The sequence below is a fragment of the Pezoporus flaviventris genome, unplaced genomic scaffold, assembly GCF_033815535.1.
Source record: "Pezoporus flaviventris isolate CSIRO_AGI_PZ_B2104156 unplaced genomic scaffold, CSIRO_AGI_Pfla_v1 ptg000005l, whole genome shotgun sequence".
NCBI lineage: Eukaryota > Metazoa > Chordata > Aves > Psittaciformes > Psittacidae > Pezoporus > Pezoporus flaviventris.
Window position 1 is genome coordinate 7,797,139 of NW_026892553.1, and position 16,817 is coordinate 7,813,955.

At 45.3% G+C, this 16,817-nt stretch overlaps 1 long non-coding RNA gene across 1 annotated transcript; it reads left to right on the plus strand.

The window, feature by feature from the left end:
* The first annotated feature begins 4,621 nt into the window (after window positions 1–4,621).
* Window positions 4,622–15,908, plus strand: LOC133265212 (uncharacterized). Its single transcript, XR_009741888.1, has 3 exons — window positions 4,622–4,713; window positions 14,096–14,204; window positions 15,482–15,908. It is a non-coding gene; the product is annotated as an uncharacterized LOC133265212 (long non-coding RNA).
* The last annotated feature ends 909 nt before the right edge of the window (window positions 15,909–16,817 follow it).

Sequence of the window (16,817 nt, forward strand, 5' to 3'; positions counted from 1 at the left end):
ATAGTTGTTAGTCCCATTCCAGATGTTGGATCATTGGAGGGCACTGAAACCACAACTGCTTATGGTGAGAGTAGAAAGTTAAAGCTGGTCTGGAAGGAAAAGAACTACAGGGAAGGCTGCACAAGCAGAGGCTTTATTTGTCCACCAACAATTATACCTAAACTTCTACATCTTTTCTCCTCCAGCAAAAACTAAGACATGTCTCTCCTTGCACTGTGCCTCTGTCTAGATTTAATGCGGTCCCACCTATGCTTAACTTGGCTTTCTATTACCCACATCTTCTTTTGTTATTTTTTAAGAAAGAAAAATGTTTCTGGATTTAGCAATGCCAGTGATTTCTTCTGCTAAAGACACAGTTTGAGGAAATGAGGCGAATTTGCTGATTAACTTTAGCTGAGAAAAGGAATTAAAAGTTTTAAATACTTCCCTTGGAAAACAACAGCTCTGAACACCTGGATGCTTCAGTATGAAGTAGAATTTTTTTAGTTTTAAAATTAGTTGGTTTGTTTGGGCTTTTTAAGTGGTTAAATAAATCAATGAAAACCTGAGTTATCAGTTGAGAATACAACCTTGAGTGAGCACCACTACTGAAAACTGCCTGTCCTGACACTGGGAAGATGCCCAGCTTTTTCCCTTTTTGAAGTAGCTGCTGGCTTTTAATTTTTATAGCCTTCACAGTGGAGAAGAAACTGGTTTTGGAAAGACTGTGCCACTTTGACAACCGGGCTCCTGCAGCTTGAGGCTGGTTTTAATGTTACCGTGTGCAAGTAAGTGGAGCAAAAGAAGGTCTTCTGCAACCACAGTGATGCTCCCTTGAATGTGGAATATGCTTAAAACAGGATTAGCCAGCAGGTTGATTTGGGGGATGGACTTAGACAATGCAATACTCCCAAATCTGGCTTTGCATATGGAAAAAGAGCTTGAGGAAAGAAGAGGTTGGGGGCAGACCTGCTGCCTGGCTGCTAACATGAGGACAGTTCTCCCCTGCTATCCCAGGCTCATCTGGAGGAAAAATCATGCAGGTTGAATGGGGAGGTACAGGCCTGGCTATCAGAGAGGTTGTTTTTGCAAGGAGCAGAAAGAGACAAGGACTTGGTGAGGCCCATGAGATGAGTGAGCAGATTGGGGCAGGGGAGATGTCAGTGGAGAACAGCTTTGAACAGACATTGTAATGCAGCACACCAGTGCCTGGTCACCTTGCTGCTGCAACTTGTCTTGCCAAGGGAGATTTGTATGTGCAGCATTTTAAAGAGGTGCATCCCATCTCTCTGGATGTTCTGTGGCATTCCCAGATTGGGGACAATTGTGTTCCCTGGTCCCCAAGACAGCAGATCCCATGCCTTTTTGAGCTTGTCACCTCCCCAACATGACACGGAGATGAAACAAGGCCTTTCCTGGAGAGAAGAGCCTTCAGACGGGTGGGATAAAAGGAAACAGTGTGTTTATCCACACAATCAGATTATAATTCCAGGAGGCTGGAGGGAGGGAGGCAGTGCTTGGAATTTGAAATGAGATTTAAAGGAATAATTAAAGGTTCTGTCACTGAACAATGGCAGTGCACTGGCTGGGAATAAATCAGATTGCGCTTAAAGGAAGTGACCTGGAAATACATCACTGCCTGTCCCTTAGCCAAACCTCATCACCATGGGGCATCATTGAATGGAGGGTGAGGTAACACTGCTCAGAGCTGGGGAGGACTCTGCTGGGGAGTGAAACCTGCCGGGCAGGGGCTTGGGAGCCTCTAAGGTGGTCTTTGTTCCAGACTATGTAAACCTCACCTCCGAGTAGGCCAGCTCCTGTTGGTATGACTTGCCTTTAGAAAATGCATGCAAAATCTTTCATTAAAAGCCCTGAAGATGAGTTAACAGCTGGGAGAAGCTGGAATATGATTGATGGCTCGTGAGTTAGCCCTGGAGGTACTTTATGGAAATAAGATTTACAACACTATTACACATCCTGAATGTGTTTCACATTTTTTAAATGAGGGGAATGCACGTTTCTCTCTGCTCTGCTCTCTTCCCCCTTGGGCTCTTGCAGAGGTACAGAAAGACAATCCTGGCTGATTTGGGATGAGAGGTTTTGGTGCTGGGGGAGGTATTGGACTGTGCAATTAATTGAATAATCTTACTGGCCCCAGCTCTTTATCAAGCAAGGAATCAAAATGTGTCCTGACATGTAGGACACAATTACAAGTGATTAACAGAGAAATTATAGATGCTGGAATGGAAGGAAGGGATCTATCAGGCTGCTTTGTCCATCCTCTCTCTGCCAATACAGAATTGCTCCTGACAGGCACGCGGTGCTTCTGGAATAATTTAGCTCCTGACGCCTGCTGAGCAGCGCGGTGCTTCAAGCAGTCCCATTTATTTTGGCGTTTTAAATGTTCTACTTAAGATTTCCCTTCCAGACTACTCAAGTCTTGCTAGAGGGAAACGGTAATCACTGTGGAAGTGGCAGTCCCTGCCTGGGTACGTGTGCCATAATGAGGAGGATGCTCTGTGGAGACCTTCCTTAAAAGAAAAGGCAAGCGTCCCCTCCTGGAGCCCTCTGCAGCTGGGACCATGGTACCTCAGGTTTGCCTCACTGCAAGACTGGCAATGAATGACCCTATTTGGCAACAGCAAAACTCTCCCAATCTTTACACTTACCTTGCACACCGGCCATTGGCAGGTACACCTATGCAATGTGCTTCCTAGCACAGCAGCAGAGCCCAACTACTGCGACTTGTGGTTAGGAGGTGATATCAGTCTGCTGGACTTTGCAGGGACAAGTGGTGTCTTCTGGGCTCACGGGCAGAGCTGGACTGTGGCGTAGTGCGGGGAAACTCCTCCAGCTGCGGTGGGAAGAGATGATAAAGCCGAGTCAGCTTTAGCGTTTTGGTTTTATCGCCATCTAGTGGTAGACCATGGGAACTGCAGCTTTAAATCGGATTTAAAACTATCCCAGATTGCATGGTATGATCACACACCCCCTTGCTGTCCCTTCATTGATTCCTATTCTTTTGCCCCCACTAATTTTACCTTTAGCTTAGAAACCAATATTGCTGGCTTCACACAAATTCAGCCTTAAATATTCATGCAGAAAGGATTACATATACTTGATCTACAACCCACGGCTCCCTTGGTGTTTCAGCCTCTTGCAAAGTGCAGCTTAAAGGCAGCAAACAATTTCTAAAAGATTAATACCCTATGAATTAAGTGGAAACTAATCTAGGATAGATCCATGAGAGGGATCTCATCAGGGGCTCTTAATGTGCGAAGTCATCGAGGTTTTTAAGGTCAACTTGCTCAGCACTGGACAGCTACTGAGACAAATCAAGAGGGCTTGTAATGGTGTTGCCATGCCTGGACTAGCAGGTGTTTTGAGTGAACGGGCCCCATCCTTAAAGAGATTCCCTAGCAGAGAGATGAATACTGCCAGGGATGAGCAGGAGTAGCACAGGGCATGGGAATGCTCCATCTTTTACTTTACTGCAGGCTCAGTATGGTTTAAGTGAAAGAGCACTGAAGCTGCAATTAGCAAAAATAATATTGAAGTGTACTGGATAAGTAAATGTGCTGAACTTTGACTTTTAACCTGACTGCCACTGTAGGAACATATCTAAACATCTCCAAGGTGCAAGTCTCCTGTTTTCTTTAAAACAATAAACAAACACCACCAAAACCAAACAACAGAAGAAGGAAAATAAAAATAACCCCACACACACACAAAAACCACCACCAAAACAACAGCCCTGTGGATTAAAATAGCTCTGCCCTCAGCTGCCGCGTGCCTGCAGACAGATCACCTGCAAACTTGTCATGCTGTCACGAACGTAAAGTTCATAAATCTTTAATCTGAAATTGAAATCTCCTAAGAATCCCTATCTGAAACAACATGAAAGTCACCAGGCAGGGACCTGCACTTCCACCACAGAGATAAATAATCCTAGAGATGTAATTTTATAAACCTGTGCTGTCTTCTGTAGCTCACTGCAGCCTGACACCAGCCACTGACAAACCAGTTAAAAATAAATCAAATCCCATCTATCTTAGATACCAGGCCCCATCTGACTCTGACCTTTGCTGTTTCTTGTGCTGCAGCACAGCTCCATGACTCTGTGCTGGAGAAATGTGCCTGCTGCATGCAGGAGTTTTCCCATGAGGTGCATCAGGGTTTGCTCCATAGCTCCTTTTATTCACACATAATGCTCCACTTGGCTCAGTGTTACTGGGTGTCCTGGGTCATCTGGAATTGCATAACATGAATTACAGCAACAGTGAGGAGGTGAATGAAAGGGGGCTGAGGTGGGAGCAGGGTGGGGAACTCCTTGCACATATCCTTAAAGAGAGACATTTAGTAAAGGAATTGGAAGAAGCTTTCTGTCCTGCATAATAGGGGATTTAGAAGGCAAACTGCTTCATGGGCAGTTACACATGAAGAAGCAGTCTTCCTGCTTTCCAAAATTCACCATTTAAAGGTTTCTTTCTGAGTATTTAAGCAAAGCTGCCATTTCTGAGCTGAGGAAAAAGGAGGTGAATGCAGACAGAAAAGATAAAGTGCTTCACTGCCGGGCAGTGGCGCGACGGGGAGATTGTAATATTTTGCTCACTCCCTAAAGTTTTGGTTTTTCCTCTCCAGGGGATTTGACACTGCAAAGCAAGATTTTATCAGCTGCCAGAGCAATAGGTGTTCCATGGGTGGGCTCACCAGCTCCTGAAGAAGTGGGTGCACGTGAGTGTATCTGCAGGTATTGTGTCATTGCATGTTCTTGCTGTGTGGTAAACAACTAGAAAGAAACATCAGCAAATGCTTCTGGCTTAAATGTACAACATCTCTACCAGCTTCTTAGCCAGATAGCTCTTTGGACTCCGTGATAGTTTTGATTCATTGGTTGTGGCAGGGATGTTCAGTACTTTGACTAGATAGATGGTTAGAAGTGAGGTGGCTTTTGTTCTGTCTGGGAAGACTAATGGTCAGTGCGCTGTCAATTGGCACAACCTCAGAAAGTCCCAGAGGGTTTCAGTTTGTGCTCATGACCCTGGCTGCTGGGGGGATTCACTGGTGAAGCTGTAGGCACATATAGGTGGGCAGACTCTAAATCCTCTTTCAGTATGGTTCAGGTGCCTCCATAGGAAGCTTTCACTCAAAGCTTCACTTATAGTCCACCTTTAGGAGGTATTTCAGTTACTTCAGGGGAAGGTGAATTGTGCTCTGGAAGCGGTGTACAAGTCCGCCTGTCTGTCCCCTCTTCTCAGCCTTCAACATTTTTGGGCCAAGTAAAAACATATCTCTACTTGGTGCCTTTAGTCTTTCACGATGATAGATGTAAAGTATGTTGGAAGAGCTTCCCTACATTACAATGAAGCATCGTGTATTTCCATCACATTTTCATGCCTCTCATCATGCCATGAGGTTAAGGCAATAAAAGCTATTTAGGATATTCAGGCTCCCTCTTAATGATCTTTAACTTATTCAAATGATTTTATGAATCTTAGCCTACGTTAACCACTAGACTCTATTTATGGCTCAGCAACCATGAGCGAGGTCTAGCTGATAGATGAGGCAAAAGCTAAAAAGGGAAGTTTTCTGACATCACAACAGGCTTTGAAAAAATCACGTGCATCTATTCTGGGAATTCGGCTGCCAGGTTGACACTACATGGGGTGTCACTGTGGCTTGAAGAGCAGTCATAACAGTACATGGAGGATTCAGGCAAGCAGGTTCCGGTTCTGTCTCCAATGTCCCATTTCCTCTAATCAAACATGCCTGAAAACTGGAAAGAAGCAAAGTCCAGCCAAATGTCTCTGATGAGGAAGATCATTCCCTGCAGGCACTGCAGTTTCACACTGGCATATCCACAGCTTAAGGCTACTTCTCCATTGCAACAAGATCCTCACCTCACAGAGCAGCCCAGCTCTGCCAAACAGCACTGCTAGCTGATGGTGCTGATGTGCAAAGAAGCATAAGAAAATTGCGGCCACCTCCTTTTCAGTTCCTCTGGCAGCAGTTCCTCTGACAGATGCTCATCTGGAGCCTGCCCCGTGCCTCTGGACTGGTTCTGGAGATGTAGGTTTAGCACACGCAAGTGAAAGATGCCATTCTGGCATTGTCAGCAACCAGTGGTGCTGGCAGCAAAGAAAAATCATAACATGGTGAGCAAAGAAAAAATACTAAATTGGCTTTTAAAGCTGAGATATTGATATTAACAATAACATAGTGCTTCCTGCTTTCTTGCTACAAACATGATGTGAAAAACATCTTCCTGCTACCTGGTGCTGTGCAAAAATGTGGCACGCAGGCATTTCAGAGCCTGCAGAAGCTTCAGATGCTTACAGTTTGCTGGTTATACTAATGTTTTGCCTTGTCTGACCTATCTCCTCAGGCAGCAATAAAAATAACCAGCTTTAGTCCACTACTTGGCTGCTAATTGTCCACTTGTAGATCTTAGTCCCAGCTGGGGCTGCTTCTGCCCAAAGGCAGTTGTGTTCAGTAAAGTGGCTGTTCGCATTTGGGAGCAGCCTCACAATAGAAGCAGGTGGCTGCCATTTTCGGTCCAAGAAAGCTCTTCGGAGAAAAGGAAAAGGGGCAATGAGGAGAAGAAAAAAAAGGAGGAAGGGAAAAAAATAACGTAAACCACCCAAAACAAGCATCTATGACAGGAAAGTCACTGCACTGCCCTGGTTAAAATGCAGAGAGACCAAAATATAGAGAAGCAAGAAGGGAGAAGAAAAAAATGCTGCTTCTATCATTTTTCTGTTACCAACCAACATCCAGGGCTGCCCTCTCTGTTTTCAGTTTCAATCGGTATTTTCCAGGGAAGGTGCAGTCCCCTCTACAGCTAATTTAAGCCTCCTGATTATGACTTCCTTCAGTGAGTTGCCTTGCCTTGACAGCTTACAAGTAGTATGTATTTTCCCTAGGGTGCTGCAGACCAGAGGTGGAAACCTGCAGCTAAGCACAAAGAGAGAAAATGGCAAGAAATCACTTCACTGTGGCAAGCTTCAGAGCAATCCTTTCTTGAGTACGTGAAAAAGGAAACTTCTAAACGGCCTGTCACATCCTCTCACTAGTAACAGACGTCACCTGGAAAGGGGACAGCACGGAGCTTGTCTCCGGAAAGAAACAATACAGGAAAAGTGCTTCAGAATGTGCTTGTTCAACAGCACTGCTTAGCAGAAGTCAGATTTTGTGTGTCAAAGGAAATTCTGCTCTTTTAAAACTGGTTTTCATGCAGAAATGTTGAAAACTAAACCTTTGGGATTTCTTGCTTTGTGAAGACTTGGGTGGGGGACATTTATTAGTCTATCAAAATACTTTATTATTACACTGAATTCTAATATCTATTCTGTTACACTATCCAATATCTACTCCAGCATCTCATCTATATGCCCACAGCTTGTATATATATGAGCAGAATAGGGACAGTGGTTGGGTACTGATTGTTGATCTCTCTTCTACTGCAAGCATCTGGAGGCACCAAATAAGACTGATAGGAACAGTTTGGAAGCAAGAAAAAGGCTGTGATTCTTCACTCAGCAAGGGGCTGAACTACAGATCTTCCTGCAAAGAGACATCACGGATGGCAAAGGTTTACATGCCATCAAGGGGAAAATGATCAATTAATGAAAGGCATTCCTCCTAGTGTTGCTAAAGACAGAGGAACTGTATGTGCCTCAGTCGCAGGGGTGGAAAAGGTTTTAAGGTGTTACAGAGTATTAGCATCTTGCATCCTTGCTTTGCTCTTGCTTTTCTTCCCTTTGCTTTCAGCTCCTGTTAGAAATTATGCATTAAGACTGGCGGACAGTTGTGTGACTCATTATGGTGCACTTTTAAACTTAGATTTTTATTTCACTTATGATTTTTATCCAGTACAAATATTTTTTAATGCTAAAAGTGTTTATATTTGGAAAGTAAAAGATGAATTCTTACAAAATGCTTAAACTGATAAGTTAGAGTGTTGCTAACTGGTTTTCATTCATCTTTTAGAATAGAATCATAGAACAGTTAGGGTTGGAAAGGACCTTAAGATCATCCAGTTCCAACCCTCCTGCCATGGGCAGGGACACCTCACACTAAACCATATCACCCAAGGCTCTGTCCAACCTGGCCTTGAACACTGCCAGGGATGGAGCATTCACAACTTCCTTGGGCAACCCATTCCAGTGCCTCACCACCCTTACAGTAAAGAACTTCCTCCTTATATCCAATCTAAACTTCCCCTGTTTAAGTTTTAACCCGTTACCCCTTGTCCTGTCACTACAGTCCCTAATGAAGAGTCCCTCCCCAGCATCCCTATAGGCCCCCTTCAGATACTGGAAGGCTTCTATGAGGTCTCCACACAGCCTTCTCTTCTCCAGGCTGAACAGCCCCAACTTTCTCAGCCTGTCTTCATACAGGAGGTGCTCCAGTCCCCTGATCATCCTCGTGGCCCTTCTCTGGACTTGTTCTAACAGTTCCATGTCCTTTTCGTATTGACGACACCAGAACTGCACACAATGCTCCAGGTGAGGTCTCACAAGAGCAGAGCAGAGGGGCAGGATCACCTCCTTCGACCTGCTGGTCACACTCCTTTTGATGCAGCCCAGGATACGGTTGCTTTCTGGGCTGCGAGCGCACACTGAAGCCGGCTCATGTTCAGTTTCTCATTGACCAACACCCCCAAGTCCTTCTCTGCAGGGCTGCTCTGAATCTCTTCTCTGCCCAACCTGTCGCTGTGCCTACACCGACCCAGGTGTAGGACCTTGCACTTGGCATAGTTAAACTACATAAGGTTGGCATCAGCCCACCTCACAAGTGTGTCAAGGTCCCTCTGGATGGCATTCCTTCCCTCCAGGGTATCAACCGAACCACACAGCTTGGTGTCATCAGCAAACTTGCTGAGAGCGCACTCAATCCCACTGTCCATGTCAGCGACAAAGATGTTGAACAAGACCAGTCCCAACACCAATCCCTGAGGGACACCACTCGTTACTGGTCTCCAGCTGGACATTGAGCCATTGACCACAACTCTTTGTGTGAGGCCATTGTCCATATTTTCACAAGATATTTTACCTTCAGGAACACATCATTTTTGAACCATAATCAGTATTAGGCCAGGAATTTCCAAGGACTATGTTTAACAATGTTAAGAATATGAAAAAAACCTATCCTGGATGCAAATAAGGTATAAATGAATTACAAGAGCTGCTTGTTCTGATGTGCATGTTGTCTCATTGCAGAATAACTCCAAGTGCACTGTTCAGAGGGGGCTGGGCTGAGGACTCAGTGCTTGGGCTGCCGTATGGATTTTTCTTTTTAGTTATGAGTATCTTAGGACACTGCTAGCCTGAGCATTCAGAGGCTTTGCTTATCTTCAAAGGGTTGAAGCTATGGCTGACACTTCAATATGCTTGCTGTGGATTTCAGAGCCGGACCAGTGTATTTCAGCTTGTTCATTGTTTCTAGTCAGACGTATTCAAAGCCAGCGGTTATGACACTCACACAATAGATAGCTGCAGCATAACCCTTGTCTCTTAGCAAGAATTGGCTGGGTTGAACATTGAGGGTTGCAATTTTCAAACTTGGGTGTGTACCGAGGAAATGAAGGTCTCTGTGCAAACTCTTCAGTGATTCTACCTCTATGGAGAGGGTCACTTTTCAAGAAGTCCAAAAATATGTGAAGAAGTCAGAAACTGACCAGATATCACATGAAGCAGTGGGAAAAGAAGTTGAAAGCAGTTTTGTAAGTATTCATGCAGATTCATCTGTAGGTACCCAAGCAGTAGGTTTCTTCTTTATCCTTGTAATTGGGGTGAAGAAAGAGATCTATGTTTGGATTCAATGAGGATTGCAAAGATGAGACAGTGGGTGGCCTATTGTTCTACGTCATACCCTAATACACAGCCTCTTCTCTTCTAGGGAGCCATGAAGAACCTCCTGCCTGGGATGGGATGAGCTACTGTTGGGGCATATGAAATTCTTCAGGAGCACAGGTTACTGTGCTGGCACCCAGAGAATGAGCACAGGCCCTTCAGACCTTCCCTTCTCGGTAAATCTAGACTAGCTTGACATATGACAGATTGAGACAGCAGAGCAAGCAGTGATGGGCAATACCAATTCAAGAGCCAAGAGAGCAGTTTCTCTGGAGCAGCCTGATGAAAGCAACACTAGGCATCATCTCTGCCACTCTGGCTATACCCAGTTGCTTTTTGCTTACACAGAGAGAAAAGAAACAGTTCCTTGTTTCATTAGGTTTTTCTCAGCCTTTTTTCCCTCCAGCTCAGATCTGCTGACAGCAGTGACAAGTTTCCATCCTTCAAAAAATTCAGTATATCTTGAAAACAATGAGACTCAGGGATCAGCACTAATTGTATTAATATTTGCTCAGCAGATTAGCTCTGAAGAGTGGGTAATTCATGGACTCTTTGTTCCCTGTGGTTTAGTGCCCATGGATTCCCTCTCTGGAAGCATCTTGTTGCAGCATTTCTGTCTTTTGAGGTCAATGTGATGAGCTGCGTGGGTGTTTTTAGGCATGAATCACATGCAAAAGGCTGATTCTCTTTTCTTTCTTTTGGTTTTCTCCCTTGACATCCTAGGCAGCTTTTTAAAAAACAGCTCTTCAAATTCCCAGGCTTCTTTTTCAACTGAAAAACAACACAAAATTTTATACTCATTAATTGTTCTCTCTCATTCCACCGTGGGTTTATGCATCACAACACTATAATGGCTTATGTTGTTTATGCAGACATTTCCCATGCGGCAGGGTTAAGGTGAAATGACTGTAGCAACACAGGACATACCACATTAGGTGATTTAATAAATGCACTCTGAAATCCATGCTGCTGCACTTTCTTGAAATTAGCTGAGCGTAGGAAGAGGCAGACAAGCTGAGGTCATTCCCCTGCAATGCACTTCAGTGGTAACCTGTATGTGAACTGTTCCTCGTAGATAAGTTTTTGTGGCATTGGAGGTGTTGCTCAGTTTCCCTCTGCTCTGGAACGTGTAGAGGGGTTCCCAATGCCTGCCATGTGGCTGTCCCAGATATGAACAGGGGCAGCCTGCTGTCACCCTGGCAGTAATGGCATCGTTCCTCTGGATCTAAACATGCCTGCTACAGTTCGAGTGGCTTCCTCTGTGTCGTGGTTGAACTCCAACTGGCAACTAAGCACCACGCACCCACTTGTTCACTCCCACCCTAGTGGGATGGGGGAAAGAATCGCTATTGTTAGTATCCTCTTTTAAGGACGTGGTTTTTGATTTAAAACATTCAGTGCCTACTGCCCCTTCCCTATTGATGAGCTGCCAGTCTCAGGGCTTGGAGCAATGCTTGGATAAACCTCCACTGTCATATTAGCCGCTTTTATAGCTGATAACCTTGGGGCACTCTCAAAGTTCATGTCATAAAGTACAATGCATCAGCACAAGGCATCAAATGTGCTGTTGCAGGGCAAAGAGCTCTCTTTGCTGTTTGGAGGTATTCAGAAACAAAGTAGTTACTGATGTCAGCTGAGCTTGGGTGGAGATGTGGAACTTGAATTTGTGTGTGTCTGTTTGGCTTCCCATTGGAGACAGCATTTGGAGGGGACAGGGCCATACACCACAGAGGAAAGGTGAAATTCAAGACTCGCAGAATGCAAATGTCTTCTGGAATGATGCCCCTGATGGTTGTACATTCTGCCCTCACAGGTGAAGCAGGCTCAGCCCACCAGAACCAGAGAATAAAGCCATTGAAGGTAATTATCACAGAGCAGCGGAAGAGCTCTACTCTCCTTTAGCCCAAGTTGTGACACTGACTTCTTTTACTTTGAACAGCTGAATTACAGCATGTTTTGTGGCGTGTTGTGGGATGGCCGCTGGGAAAATCAGGGTGAACCTTTAGCTCTGCTCTTGGTCCTTCATCAAGTCACAGGAGTGGATTATTATGTCTCAATTTGAGTAGGTGAATTACAGAGCACTGCTGACTTCACAAGGATGCTGGGGGGGAACATGACTGGCTGTTGTCCCTTGGGTAAGTAAACTTAACCATGTGTTGTGGTTTAACCCCAGCTGTCATCATGAGTGAGTAGCCCCACACAGCTACTCACTCATTACCCCTCTCCCTGACCTTCCGGTGGGATGGGGAGAGAATCAGAAGAGTAAAAGTGAAATAGCTCATGGGCTGAGATAAATACAGTTAACAGGTAAAGCAAAAGCCACACACAAAAGCAAAGGGAAAAAGGAATTAATTCAACACTTCCCATGATCAAGGCAGGTATTAAGCCATCCCAGAAAAGCAGGGCTCCATTATGCGTAATGGTTATTTGGGAAAACAAACACCATCAATCCAAACATCCCCTTCTTGCTGCTTCTTTCCCCAGCTTTATATGTTGTGCATGATGTCATTTGGAATATCCCTTGGGTCAGTTGGGGTCAGCTGTCCTCGCTGTGTCCTCTCCCAGCTCCTTGTGCATCCCCAGCATCCTCACTGGTGAGGTGGGGTGAAGTGCAGAAGAGGCCTTGGTTCTGTTCAAGCACTGCTCAGCAGTAACAAAACATCCCTGAATTATCAACACGGTCTCCAGCATAAATCCGAAACATATCAAAGGTTCTCAGTTTAATTCAAGTTAATACAGCCTTTGGGATTTTATAGTGGGTAAAAGGATTACAAGAATGGAAAGCATAGGCACTTAAAAAAGAGATATCATCAAGTATCAAATTTTCTTTTGAAAGGTATAAATCTTTGGGCAAATAACATCACCTTTTTATTAAAGGAACACTGTCAAGCATCATCCTGATATTACATTTAGCTTTTAAATTAAGCGTGTTCTGATATTTTCATTTGCTGAGTGATCTGAGCCTCTTGTCTGCAGCACAGTGCAGTAAGTAAGTGCTCTGTGAAAAGCTCTGTGAAGAGCTCGAGGTCTCTGTAATGCTGGGGAGGGGCTCTGGAGCTGCAATGCCCTTAGGGTGAAAAGTTTAGCTGCTTTTAAGCTAAGTCATGGTCAACCTCTCTGCTGTCCTTCGCCTTCTGAAGTGGGTAAGTTATGAAGAAGCTTTTAGTGCTTATATATGTAAATACTTCCATGTTTGGGCATAGAGACTTAGAGTTCATTATGTGGTTTGGAGCACTGCATAGCTTCATTTCTGTTCCAGGAAAGAGAGGTTGTCAGGAAAATGGACCTATTCAGCCTACTGAGTAAGAAATGTCCTAGAGGTGAGACGAAGGCAATAGGGGAGTGGGTAACATGTATCTTCTTTATACCCTTGCAGCTGTCAGACAGCAGAATGAGCCTTTTCAGATACAGCTCTGCAAATGTACTCGGAGCAGGTCTGCGTAAATCAGACCATGCACTGAGTGGCAGAGGGGTGGAAATTAGCCAAAAGCCTCTGGCACGAGGGTACCAGCAGGCAGTTGTGAATCACTGCACAGTGGTTGAGATGTGCTCCTCCATGCCCTGCGCAAAGCATCTGTTAAACAGGCACATTTCTGAACCTGCAATGAACAATGTCATGAGCTCCCTGTGTATTTTACCTTGTGGGCCTAGGGTATAACCCAGGCTCAGAGCTGCACCCCACTGAGTATGAGATGTGTACCATCACACTGGAAATGGTACAGCACTGGTTGAATTCAAGGAGACAGGTCTGAGGTGTTTCAGCTGGAGCATAGTCACTGTTTTCCTTTTCTGACAGGAGAGTATCAGGATGGAACAAAACCTGAAGAAGAAAATTTTGGACACCTTCTAACACACAAAGAACTTAAGCTGCCATCAACCACTAGGTATAAATACTTGTGTTTCTTGGGCTGTATCTCAGTTCAGTGCTATGAACCAAGTTTCTTGTGTCCAGCTTGACTGTGGAGACTGTAGCACTGGTGTCTGACTGGGAGCTGCCACATCAAGACTGTGAAAATTTCTATAGGACAGTCCTCTACCCTGGGTGCAGAAAAGACCAAAACATGGTACCAATCAGCCTCTGCTCTTAGGGGTTTGTGCTACCTATTAAAGACTTACCATGTTACTGAAACAATGCTGCCCTGGATGAAACTGAGTCTCGTGCTGTAAGCACTACATGAATATGAATAGGCAAGGGAGCTGCCATCGCTCAAAAGCTATGCAGTTTTGCTTTTTTTCCTTACAAGAATTTTGTGCCCACACAGGTGATGCTGTTTCAATACAATAAGGACAGAAAGAGTTTTAAGCCTCAGTGAGGAGCACAAGCCCACTCTAGACAAGGAATGTCAGAAGATACAGAAGTGACCTGAACTGGTGAGTGAACAAATCTAAACCCTAATCTACCTTTGGGGACCTGACCACTGACTTCCCAAAGGCTGACAAGAGGGGTCCCAGCAGTCCCTGAGGTGGTGCCCCTAAGGCCCAGTAACAAATCTGTAGCATTAGGGTTGGTAGGTGAGTGGCTGTGGATGTACTGGAGTGAGTCAGAGCAGCTTGGCAAATAAAAAGTGCTGCCTGGGAAGGTCTGTAGTGTTTCGGGACTGGTTGCTCTGATTAGGTTGCCAAGAGAGGTTGTGGAGTCTCCTTCCTTGGAGATATTTGGGAGCCATCTGGACATACCCCTGAGCTCTAGGTGACCCTGCTTGAGCAGGGAGGTTGGACTAGATGATCTCTAGTAATCCCTTCCAACCTTGGCCATTCTGTGATTAGTTAGTGCCTTGGGAAAAGTCCTGCAGGAGCTGACCCGATCTTGACTCAATCAGCATTGGTGGTGTGCTAGGCAAAAGCACAGGGAGGCTATCTCACTTCTTACTTCTAAGGCTGCTCTTTGTCATGCTTCACTTCCTAGCATCCACTTTACTTAATAGCCTGCTAAAAATTATTTGTTTACTCCAGCTTCTGCATCCAGGAGTGTAGCTCTTCTTGTAAATTTTACTTAACCTGGCTTGTGACCCTGTTATGGTACTTATGTTAGGGTAAGGCAATGGAAAATTGCCTTGAATTCTCCTGATTTAATTTCTTCCCCCCCCCCCCCCCCCCCTTCTTCTCTGCATTTATTTGTGTGGAGCACTGGGAAAACTGTAATGGAAGTAACGAAGACATAGCAGGGAAAATAAAACATCTGGGGGGAGGTGAGGGAGGATTTGTAAGACTCATCTAAAAATCCCCATAGGGAAGAGTTACCATCAGGCAGTGCATTGAGGAGATGTGCAAACAGCAGAAGCTCTGAAGCAATGTTGCTTTTTCCTTGTGTAATGACAGAAGAGTCCTAGGAGAGCTGAGGATCACTTGCTCCATTGGGAATGGCCAATACAGACCCTGTGGCACCACTTCTGTGCCAAGACAGCAACTTGCACAGAGTGCTGGGCAAAGCATGCTCAAGCAGTAGGTGGGTGTCGTGTCCTCTGTTCTCCCCCGGCGAATTAAGTCTTCTCCCCCCCAACTGCTGTGAGCAATTGGAACCTTTTCTCTCAACTGAGGGAAGGCTACAGCATAGCTTTGCTCCCCACATCACCACTGACTTGCATAGTCAAGCTGGGATGTGAATTCCCTTTGCTCCAAGATGCCCAAGTGCACATTTGGACTCACAGGTACTTGCTGTTGAAGAACTCATGACTCATCTTTGCCCATGTTCTTATCTGCTGTTTGGGGCCATCTGTGGACACGACAGCTGGAGCACCAAAAAGTGAGTTTGTTTTCCAGACAAGCCTTCAGAAGAAGCAGTCCCTGGAGTTTGCATCCATCAGTAAAAGGCTCCAGAAGGAAGGAATCAGGCCTAAAGCATGTAGTTCTCACAGCACATTTGGATGCACCCTTGTGCTCTGCTCCAGTATCCTGTGCTCCCCACACTGTTCCCTGAGGAATTCCACATTAACAACATGAAGCGTCATTTCTGTTCTTGGGAATGGGATTAGGAGAAAGCCACAGCTAAAACAATGCAACACCTGGTTAATTTAAGACACAGCAGGAGAACTCCTGCTCCCAGCATACAAAAAGACAGCCCACATGGCTCCTCATCCCCTGCTTTTCACCCAGGTCCTTGTTGGGGAAGATCCAACTTTTGTGCTGCCAGTACTGAGAGGCAGGAGCCGACAGTCGCATTCATCTCCCAGCTGCATCACTCCTCTCCTTTCAGTGCATCACAGCTGGGGAAGGAAATGTCCTCCCCCTCTTTCCTTCCCTCCCTCCCACCCCCTTTACAAATTATGTTCTTGTACCACCTTGCTCTCTCCTCCTTTTAACAAAAGTGATGAAAGTGTAACTCCAACTACTTACATTAATATGTTCTATCTGCAAGGCCATAAATCACTGCCATAAATCAGTTTGAGTAGCACTGTTTTAATAAGAATAAATATTGGAAATTGAAGTTGCCATCTGCTTTTTGTGCCTTTTTAGGAGTGGGTGGACTTGCAGCACTTGTACGAGTGCTATTTATTTAACATGATTTAAGCCATTCATGCATTCTTACACAGATTTCATCCACTTACAAACACACACAAGCACCAGCACCAGTGCCCATGTGGTTTAATCAGGACCATTTGTGCATGACAGATTGAGATGCCAGCAATGAGACCCCACCACATCCATAAGGGCTTGTTCCCTGTGCTTTCACACATGTTCCTGTTCCCACTGCAGTCCTTGCCCCCTTGATACTGCTGACAAGAACCTCGACACTAGGAATGGCTTTTACCTTTCTCTGCTCCTTTCTCCCGTGGGCTGTGCTAGCAGGCATTCACTTGACTTGGCTTTCTAACACCCTGCTCTGTAACAGTCCCAGTGGGGCAGAACTCAGCTCCTTTCTTCAGGAGCCATGCAGGGCACGGATGAAGCACTGCTGCATCTCTAGGGTGGTTGAAGATAGTGTGTGCTCTTCCCCACCAGCCCCCACAGCAACGCCCTGCACACCTCAGCTGTTGGAGGCTCTCA